Here is a 12,133-nt window from a genome sequence, read left to right on the forward strand (position 1 = left end):
GGCACCAGGGGAACAACGAAAGCTCGAAAGGATTTCAAAAAAAAAAAAAAAACTAGGAAGAAAGGGCAGGGATCCCACAGCTACTCATCTTCCAGCTGTCATCTCTATTGAGATTGTTAGACCTTCTTTCAATCTCAATAGCTTCCCTGAATTTACGATGATGGAAATGAGCAACTCTGGCAATAACCTTGGCGTCCTCTATACAAACCTGATGCTTGGTCTTTTCCACATGCTCCGCTAACGTGGAAGACTTGGTTTTCCCATGTCTTAGGTCAGCTGTATGTTCGCTGATCCTCTGATGGATGGAGCGCCCTGTTTCCCCAATATAGGGGGTCCCACAAGAACAAGGGATCAAGTAGACACCCTTCATGTCCTTAGGGTCAACGAGATCTTTCACCGATCAGAGGGATTTACGAATGGTGTTGAGGGGCCTAAAGGTTGAGGGAATATCATACCTCCTAAGGATCCGAGCAATCTTGTCCGTGGTTCCTTAGACATAGGGAAGATGGACACCTAGTTAGCGCTCCTTCGGTTCTTTTTTAATTAACACATTTTTAGAGGCTTTAAGGAAAGCCTTCTGACCTAGGCACCTACTATAGCCATTCTCCACAAAGACATTAAGGAGATGGGATCTTTCCTTATCAAAGCTCTCCTTATCAGAAATCCTAAGGGCACGAGTAGCGAGGGTGTTAAGAACACCCATCTTTTGAGCAGGGAAATGATGGGAATCGACATGAAGATACTGCTCAGTATGCATTTTCTTCCAGAACACTAAGTGGGAGAGAGAGCCGTCCTTATTCTTAGATATAAGAATATCCAGGAATGGGAGGAAATCATTGACCTCTTTTTCCATGGTGAACTTAATGGCCGAGGACTGACAGTTGAGGTGATTGAAGAAGAGATCTAGTTTCTCTTGGCCATGGGACCAGATGACATTAGTGTCATCCACATACCTTTTCCACAGCTTGGGAAGGAGACGAGCTGAGGCTAAAGCTTTAGCTTCGAAATCTTCCATAAAAGATTCGCAACAATAGGGGAAAGGGGGGAGCCCATGGCAACACCGCAGGTCTGTTCAAAGAACTCACCCTCGAAACAAAAGAAAGTGGAAGTGAGACAGATCTCAACCAGATGCGCGGTATCGGGATCTATTAGGCGATAGATCACTTCCAAGGCCTCCTTTATAGGGATGCAAGTATAAAGGGAGACCACATCAAAGCTGACGAGAATGTCATCGGAGCCAAGCTTAATGTCCTTAAGCTCTTTAATGAAGGATGCAGAGTCTTTCACGAAGGACTTCGTACAGCCAACCAGGGGCTTAAGCTTAAGGGCAAGGAACTTAGCAAGAAGGTAGGTCAGACCACCAATGGTGTTGACGATAGGCCTCAAAGGGACTCCTTCTTTGTGAATCTTTAGCAACCCATAGATCCTAGGAGTAATGGGACTGCTCTCAATGAGTTTATGGCAAAGGGAACTCACCGAGCTACTGGACTTGATAGCAAGAGACACCATCCTAGAAATCTTCTTAAGAGGGTTCTTGGGCAGTTTTTTATAACTACCACTATTGTGAAGATGATCTAACATCTTCATGCGATACTCCTCCCTGTTAAGGATGACCGCAACCCCTCCTTTGTCAGCCTTCAGAACAACGATATCTTTGTTCTGGTTTAAGGACTTAAGGGCCCTGATTTCCTCATTACTGAGGTTCTTCTGAGGGGGCTTAGCCTTTCTAAGGACGACAACACAATCTTGCCTAATAGTGTCCTTGATATTATCCAGAAGATCTCTAATCCCGTACTCCACATCGCAAATAATGTCATCCACCGGGATTTTCCTAAGGGCAAGGGCAAAGTTTAAACCTTTGCCTAAAAGTCTAAAAATAGAAGGGGAAAAGGAAAAACTAGATAAATTAACAACTTTATTATTCCGGGGGGGAGGGGGAAGAATATTCCGGTCCAAAATCATATCCTCACTGCTATGGTTAATATTGCTAATTTTAATGCTATTGTCAATAGCTTCCAATACCATGTTTTGATTCTTAATAATACTAGCACAATCTCGATTATTATTACTACTATCCAAATTACATACATTATTATTATTAAAATCATTATTATTATTATTATTATTATAAATATTATTAATATTATTAGAATAACATATATTAATATTATTATAAATATTAATATTACATTTATTATTATTATTATTATTAATAATATTATTAACATTATATATGTTATTATTATTATTAATATTAATATTATTGAAATCATTATTATAATTAAAATCATTATTATAATTACAATCCACGGACTCATTGACCACAGACATCAAATTGACAGGGTTACCCGATGAATATTGCAGAAAATCACGAGAGACAGCGCCGCTCCTCAGGCCAGTAACATCACCGTTGCGGGTAAAGGGAAGAATCTCACTACAGCCACGAGAAGCAGAGGAAGCCGATAACTTTGGAACCGCGTAGAAACTCCGGTCAGCAGGCATCGAAACATGATCAGACGCAGGTTGTGCAACTGATGGAGAAGCCACGCGAGATCAGCTTGGATTAGCTGATGGAGAATGCTGAAAACCACAACCATGAAACGAAGAGACCGCACCGTCCCTTAGGTCGGCGACACCACGACTGCGTGCAATTGAAGGAATCGCGCCACAGCTCCGAGAAGCAGAGGGAACCGATATCTCTGGAACAACGCAGATACTCTGGTCAATAGGCAATGAAACAAGATCAGATGCAGGATGTGCAACTGACGGAGAAGCCACATGAGAGCAGCTTGGGCCATCTGCTGCACTCACCGATGAGCAGGCAGGTTGACACCTGAGAAATGCAGGAGAGCAACCCACTATGCTTGGAGTAGTCTGCCAAGAAGGAAGGGAGGCAGGATCCGAGGAGCGCTGCTCAGAGAACCATTGACCAGCACGCAGGGGCGAAGAAATGGAAGAAATCCAGCCACGGAGGGCCGATTTTTGGGAAGCAGAAATGCAGCTCTGGGACCCATCATCCATCGAATCAAACCCCACAGATTTTCGAGCTAATAACTGAAACTTTGCAGCCTGCTTTTGTCGCCTGATCTCCTCAACACGCAAGGATTTTAATGCAGAGCATGCATCAATTCTAGACCACAGGGAGGGGGAGATCAAGTTTGAAAGCTCTAGGTGCAAATATAGAAGATCCCGAGAGAACCTACTCAGGTCTCTCCTGACCCTATTAATTTCAGATCTTAACAACGCTAAACTTGCTTTTACGAACACTCCATGGTTAGAAGGAGTGTGGAGGTGATGGTTGATCTGAGCAAAGATCGTGATAACCGTGGAATCTCTGCATCTTTTCCATCATCGTAAATTCATGGAAGTTATTGAGATTGAAAGAAGGCCTAAAAATCTTAATAGAGATGACGGCTGGAAGACCAGTCGTTGTTGGATCCCTGCCCTTTCTTCCTAGTTTTTTTTTTTTTTGAAATCCTTTCGAGCTTTCGTTGTTCCCCCTGGTGCCCTGTCTTTTCCTTCCTTCTAAGGTTTATCCTTCTTGCTCTGTGGTTTTCTAATGGTCTTTTTCCTGTCCTTCTCCTTCTTTTTATTTTGTGTCGCTCTTTCTATTTATTTTTCCTCATAGATATTAATAAGTAAAATCTTAACTAATATTCTTTTTATTAAATAACCCCCGCCTTTTTTTTTTGTTTTTGCAGGTATTCTTTTATATATATTTGTATTATTATCATTATTTATTTTATTTTATTTTTATTTGGATATATTTATTTATTTATTAATTTTTTTTTTTTCAACTAACTTTAACCTTTACCAACTATTTTCTTAATTAAATTTATTTATTTATTTTTATTTGTTTTTATTCTATTATATTTTATTTACTTATTTATTTATTTATGTAATTATTATTATTATTTAATTTTCTCGTTCTATTATATATGTATTCTAACTAACTATTATCTTAAATTACTTACATATAATTAAATCCCATTTAAGTTACAAATAACTTATAATTTTTTAATTACTAAAAGATACCTTTTTAACTAACTAGTAACTTAAACACCGATTAAAATTATTTATATATATATATATATATATGTCACCGAATTAACTAACTTCCTTTAAATTATAAAAATGATTTTATGACTTTGATCTCTAAGTCAAAATTAGCCGTTGGAGGCTCTGGACAGACTATTTAACATGCAAAGCTGGATCTGTTTCTTCAACTTGTCCTGACGATGAACCACACTGGTTGGTTCGAAATGCGTTGACAATGATTTGCTGAATGTGATTTACACCGAAATTTCTTCTTATATTTGTTATGAATCACAGAAGCGTCAATTCAACCAAGGGTGTGAATCTTAATGTCAACAATTTTTTTATATTTAATTACTTAGAAAAAACCAAATTTGTTGGAAATGAGTAAAGACTCTATTCCTAGATAGCATACTACTTTACTAACAAGTTGAATTCGTAACTTACCATATTGATTAAGCTGATGTATTAATTGAGAGAGAGCAATAGAAACTGTGTTATTAATGCTACTAGAATTGTGCATGCAAATACGCACAAATAGTTGACAGTTATGTTACATACCAATTGTGAAGATAAATTCAGGGCTATATAATTTTATGTCTACACAATATACAGATAATTCACTGCGGGTACATTCTTTTATGTAGGTAACTTAATTCTATATGGTAAATTATACACAAATTGCAACTGTGGTGAAAAATATGAAAATTTATGTCAAAGTGACAATTTTTACTGGGCTAATTTTATTGATGATAGTTATGGGGTTTGGATAAAAAGATCTAGTTATTAAAAGATAATAGTCACTTAATTCTATATCTTAAATTATACACAAATTGCAACTACGGTGAAAAATAGGAAAATTTATGTCAAAGTGACAATTTTTACTGGGTTAATTCTATTGATGATATTTATGGAGTTTGGATAAAAATATCTACTTATTAGAAGATAATAGTCATGATAGCGATTGAAATATGAATTAATATGATTGTGGGGCTGATATATATATATATATATATATATATATATATATATATATATATACTAGCAATGTCGAAACTGTGGATTTGGGTATAGAGGTTTAGCTCATGAGATGGGTTGTTTCCAAGCCCATGTGGGGGTTTAAGGGGAATATAATCCATTATATGTAGTAATCGAAGCATTAGTCAACTAAATCATAAGGACTAATCAGATTACTCATAATTGCATTAACAACTAAGGAACCCATATTCTTCTTACTAGGTACACTATCAGTTCCTAAGTAGAAATTCATTTAGTGATTTATGGTTTATGAGAAACTATATAAAGGAGCTATGCACATATATGAAAAGATAATGACAACGAAGAATGTTTTAAGAGAATTAAAGGGACAAATGCATTTCGTTACAAATTCTGTATCAAATAGTGATAGTGAATTCTACTCTAATTGATATACTAACAGTAGATTCAATAGACCAAATGTTTCATTCATTATATTAGCTACAGGTTACCATAAGAAATAAAAGAATCTATGTTTAGCTAAACGTAGAAATACACATGAAGAATCTAAATCTAAATAGTAAACATGAGAAATACACATGAAGAATCGAAGGGGCATAAGAGGCACACAACACGGGCAAAAATGATGAGGTTAATGCATGAAAAATCATATTGGTAATTGTATAGTACATAGAATTAAATATTACATTATTATTATTATTCAGAATACCATGAGCAACACAAGCTTGGTAGGGGATGCATGCATTCCAGAGTAATAATAACCAACAAATTCTTTAATTCAATTTGTGAATAGGCACTAAATAAAATCAAATCGGAGAGGTATGACAATGATCATCACTAACTTTGAAAATATCATGGCACAGTGAAACACATCAACTTTATATATATATTTGTACATTGAGATGATCCTTGACAACCTTACAAACTGATTATATTTACTTCCAAATGGAAACAAAGCATATAAAGAACACTAATTCACATATTACATTATAATGATATGGAGGAAATTTAATAAGACAATTTACTTGTAATTCATATAAAAAATCATATGGAGAGAATTTAGTAGAACCATTTAATCTTTCATATTATGAACACCATGATCCTCTAATATCCTTCCTTGCAATAGTATTGTTTTGGTTAGATTGAGTTATATCAAAAAAGCCACAGAGAAATATATATATATATATATTTGAATAATTTTGTAAAAGGATAATTACTAATAAATAAATAGGATGTATGTACTTGGGATTGAGACACTTAGAAATGAGATGCTTACCATGCCTTCATGATAAGATTCTAGATGAAATTCTAGATAAGCTTAATGGATGGGAGAGAAAGATCCATTAAGTTGTTTAGCTGGAGAAAGATGTTAAACATGGAAAAACATAAAAGCTCCGCGGGAGAGAAAGGCGGGCTTTTATGGAAAACCTAGGCAAGTGGATAAGGAATTCCACAAAAGTGAGATGCCACTAAAAGAAAATCTATCATGAAGGAAAGGTATTAAATACCTTTGGAAGGGATCAATAACAGGTTGTTAAGACCTGGGGCAAGGCCTTCTTAGCTCAGGGGTGAACTGGAGGGAACAGTTCATGGTTGGGTGGCAACATGTGTGAACTCCTGAGTACTTCTATTGACGATTTGATGTAAGTTTATACCATATTGTTCTTTTATTTGAAATGATCACATGTACTAGTTGTATTCTAGAGTTTGTTTATAATTTTATGCTAACCTTTCAGAAGAATTCAATTCTCCTATGGAAAGGTGGGGATTTGGGGAATAGTGATTCAGTAATGAAGGGTGTGAATCTTAATGCCAATGATTTTCTTATATTGAATTACTTAGAAAGAACCAAATTCATTGGAAGTGAGTAAAGACTCTATCCCTGGGTAGCATACAAATTTACCAATGATTGAAATCGTAACTTACCATATTGATTAAGATGATGAATTAATTTAGAGGGAGCAACAGAAATTGAATTATTAATGCTACTAGAATTTTGCATGTGAATACACACGATTAGTTGACAGTTATGTTACATACCAATTGTGAAGATGAATTCAGGGCTATATAACTTTATGCCTACACAAATGAAGGATATACAAATAATTTCCCGTGGGTACATTCCTTGATGTAGGTAACTTAATTCTATTTTGTAAATTATACACAAATTGCAACTGCGGTGAAAAGTAGGAAAATTTATGTCGAAGTGATAATTTTTACTGGGTTAATTCTATTGATGATAGTTATGGGGTTTGGATAAATAGATCTAGTTATTAGAAGATAATAGTCACGATAAAGATTGGAATATGAATTAATATGATTGTGGGGCTGATGTAGAATATATATATATATATATATATATATATATATATATATATATGTATGTATGTATGTATGTATGTATGTATGTATGTATGTATGTATATGTGTGTGTGTGTGTGTGTGTGTGTGTATATATATATATATATGTATATATATATGTATGTATGTATGTATGTATATATATATATATATATATATGTATGTATGTATGTATGTATGTATATGTGTGTGTGTGTGTATGTATATATATATATATATATGTGTGTGTGTGTGTGTGTGTGTGTGTGCCTTATATAAGAAATCACACACTAGCAACGTCGACACTGTGGATTTGGGTATTGAGGTTTAGCTCATGAGATGTGTTGTTTCCAAGCCTATGTGGGGGTTTAAGGGGAATATAATCCATTATATGTAGTAATCAAAAGATTACATTAGTCAACCAAATCGAAAGGAACTAACTAAATTATCCATAATTGCATTAACAACTAAGGAACCCATATTCTTCTGATTGGGTACACTATCGGTTTCTAAGTAGAAATTCATTTAGTGATTTATGGTTTACAAGAAACTATATAAATGAGGAAAGCACATAAACGAAAGGAGAATGGAAACAGATAACGTTTTAAGAGAATTATAGGGAAAAACACATTTCGTTACAAATTACATATCAAATAGTGACAATGAATTCTACTCTAATTGATATATTAAGATTGGATTCAGTAAACCAAATGTTTCATTCAATACACTAGCTAGAGGTTACCATAAGAAATAAAAAAAATCTATGTTTACCTAAAAGTAGAAAAGAAAAAATAGAGTTTCCATTCCAATAACACATGAGAATAAATTGCGAGTAAATAGTAAAAATGAGAAATACACAACCAGAATCGAAGGGGCATAAGAGGCACAAAACAAGCGCAAAAATTATGAGGTTAAAGCATGAAAAATCATATTGATGATTGTACAATACATAGGAATAAATTACATTATTATTATAATTCGGAATACCAGGAAAAGCAAAAGCTTAGTAGGGGATGCATGCATTCCAGAGTAATAATAACCAACAAATTCTTTAATTCAATTTGGGAACAGGCGCTAAACAAAATCAAATTGGAGAGGTATGTCAATGATCATCACTTACATTGAAAATATGATGGCACAGTGAAACACATAAGCTTAATAAAAATTACCCCACACACATATATAATGTACATTGATATGACCCTCAAAAACCTTACAAACTGATTATATTTACTTCCAAATGGAAACAAAGCAGATAAAGGACATTGATAAAAGTATAATTCGACAAACTAGAGTTTGCGGGAGGCCATGAAGTCTTCATCATCCTCGGATTAACAGAAAAGGATGATATAAACACTGAAGAGTTTTTAAGTACAACAAAACAAATAGGTAATTAAGGTAGCTGCGTGTAAAGGGGTATTAGACCCTTGGAATAAAAGAAAATACACTATAATTATGATGTAAAATCTTCCATTTACAATATAACATGACCACCCTTCTAATTGTAAAAGTGTTCTAAAATCCATCGCCATAATGAAGGAATTGAATCGACATGGAACAAGGTTAGGGATGTTAGTAAAAAATTCTTATGAGTGATAGCTGGAAAAATATCCAGAAGATCATACTGCCATACCTGTATTTGCCACAAAATGGAGAAACCGAATTAGTACTGTAAGCAAGGAAAACAATTAAATAAGCTACTCATAAGGTGCAAGTTTGGAGAAACATAGGTGGTTACCTATAAAAAATTAGTTTGAGGAGCTTTCTCTGCGAAGGAACAAGAAGAATTAGAAATAACTCAGCGTTAGATTGCATATATCAAAACGGAAAACCTGTTGGGAAATTACATTTTTAGATAAGCGAAGGAGAAGAGTATGCCGTGGTGAGATGGGATAATACTTGGTGGGGGATGCATGGGAATAAACCATTTGCATCCCTAGCCTTTTAGAACTCGAGCTCGAAATTGCGAGGGTGAGAATTTTCCCTACACCCACGACATAGGCGAATAAAAGAAAACTTAAAACTTTGTTGGCTTGGTCATCCAAAATATCACAATAAAGTTACCAGATAAATAGAACTAAGACTTTACCGGTTAAGATCGTTGTGTAGTGTCACCATATTAATGGATCATGCAAAATCCCTAGTGGCATTTTGGAGCTAGGACCAAGACAGATCCCGGGGTGCTAGCAAGGTTCAATAAAGCGTACTCAGAGGATTTTACTGGTAGAAATTTGAGGAAGAACCTTCTCATAAAAAAATAGGAAACGTGTGAGTTGGGAGGGTGGAAATTCAACTACCATAAATTGTTGGAATGTTGTAGAAGTAATTAGATACATAAAGAATAACCTAAATAGAGGGCCATAGTTAAGAATTTACCATCGAGAAGGAATGGGGAGTCTGTGAAATGCATACAAGAGAGCGGATGGTCAGAGATCATGATCCTTTTGTTCATTCCTATCAAGACTCCATTCCTAGTTTTGACACCAAGGACACAGAGAAATGCCAATTGCAGGAATTCGGTGAAAGGAATTTGTCGAATGTCATATGTGGAAACTTGGTTATTGTCTAAAGAAACCTCCTTCTAGGAAACCATAGGTAGATTAATAGAAGCACCACCTCTCCATGACCAGGAGAAATGATAATAAGGGTTAGGTTTTTTAAGGGAAATATCAACTTTTGGATCGCCTTGGACCATTTGATCTATCCACCAAAAATCGAGCCAATTATTCCATTAAAAAACTCATGTGAACAGCACATAGAAATGGAGCACCTAGGGAAAGTAGATTGGTTGTAGTTTCAGACATACTACCTACCTCACACACTACCATGGGTACAATAGGCTAGGTGGAGCGTACCAAGGAGTAAGTAAATTACGAGCAACCTTAGAGTTGTAGTTAATTCGATCAAGGAAATCAATTAATTGTCATACCCATGGATCATGAAGGTATTTAATGAAAAATAAGGATTTAATTAGTAGGGGGTATGCCATGGATGGGGATATGGAAAAGAAAAAGTGAAATACATTAAAGGCATATGATGTCACATGACCAACGATACCCTTTTTATAATAGAGGAATGCGTAACCTTGTGCATATTATCCAATTGAAACAGATAACAGAGTAAAATTTATATTTGAAAGTATACACACATATCGAATGTATGCCCAATCTGAAATTGGTACAACCCTGGGTACCATCAACACAAATGGTAGAAAGGGACAATATAAGTCATTAAATTGAGGACACTCACACTGAATCATCACACCTTATGTAAATACAGAGGTGAAGGTATCATGAGTAAAATCAAAATCGTAAGTGGGGGTTAAGAATAAATGTATAAAGACATAATGTATAAGAGTTAATCCAAAGTGAACCCATTGTTACAATATCAAGAGGTGTAAAGATATATATACATTATACATTATGTCTTTACACCTCTTGACACTGTAACAATGGGTTCACTTTGGATTAACTCTTATACATTATGTATTTATACATTTATTCTTAACCCCCACTTACGATTTCGATTTTACTCATGATACCTTCACCTTTGTATTTACATAAGGTGTGATGATTCAGTGTGAGTGTCCTCAATTTAATGACTTATATTGTCCTTTTCTATAAATATATAAGGGACTTAATGTAGTCATGACCAACTAGTATCATATATTCTAGTGGTACTACCTTACTTGACGTTCATAGGGAGCTGAGAGTTAGTATAAGCTCTCTATATGTAATAAAGGAGAAGATGGCAATCTCAAAACCAATAAATTAAGTTGTAAGGCTATTTCATACAAAGGTAAGATGATATGTTGATCATTATAAAAGAGCAAGTAGAGTAATGGAGGAAAAGAAAGATGGGGGCATTATATAAGAGTCGGTGTTGGGTAATTAAAAAAAAAAAATTGGTGTTAAAAGTGGTACATGACAAGTGGTATCAGAGCATAGGTTCAATACTAGAGCCTATGACTAACCCGCGACCATTCCTATTGATTTTTAGATGCATTCCTATGATGCATGTTAGAATGATGAGAAGAGGAGGACGAAGAATTGTCACTGGAATATGGAGAGGGAGGGGGCTCTTCTCCTCCACCTCCATGGTTTACTGAGGCATGATCATTTGGCTCTTTCTTCTCAGGCTTGATTTTTTTCTCATATTCTACAAACAATTTGTCCACTTTCTCTGCCATGGTGAGGAAGATATTGCAATAATTTCACTCTTCCTCTATTCAAGCTTCCTCATCTGCCATTTTTCATCTTCGTGTTGCACGCCCCGCTTCGGGATCAAAGAATTTGAGTTTTCCTTCACCTTTTTGGAGCTTGTTCCTAGTTAGCATTCACTCATGTAACTCGCATCAAGAATACCTACTCTGGTACCAAACTTGATCCATATATTTTACTTCAAAGGTGCATACAGAATTGAATTTTAAAAGAGAATGTAACCAAGTGACATAAACACATAAAATTAGTGGAAATCAAATGCAACCATGAGATCAAAGGCACACAAACAACTTGATAACAGAGTTTACCTAGTATGAGCTACGTCTCAAGGCCCTACTCAATGTGGGGAGGCCTGCTTCATTAATTGACAACGAAATAAAATTACAAGAAATTAAAAAATGACACCTTATACCTCCACTTCTGGGGATGGCTTGAAAATGTAGACCTCTGCTAAAGAAATAGACTACACGGTTGGATTCCTGGTGAAAAATAGTTAAAAATGACTATAAAGTCGACCTTGTTCTGTGTTTGTGACCTATAGA

Source organism: Pinus tabuliformis, chromosome 2_2 (assembly GCF_031772625.1).
Source record: "Pinus tabuliformis cultivar Carrire ecotype Pingquan chromosome 2_2, CPIR1, whole genome shotgun sequence".
NCBI classification, from domain to species: Eukaryota; Viridiplantae; Streptophyta; class Pinopsida; order Pinales; family Pinaceae; genus Pinus; species Pinus tabuliformis.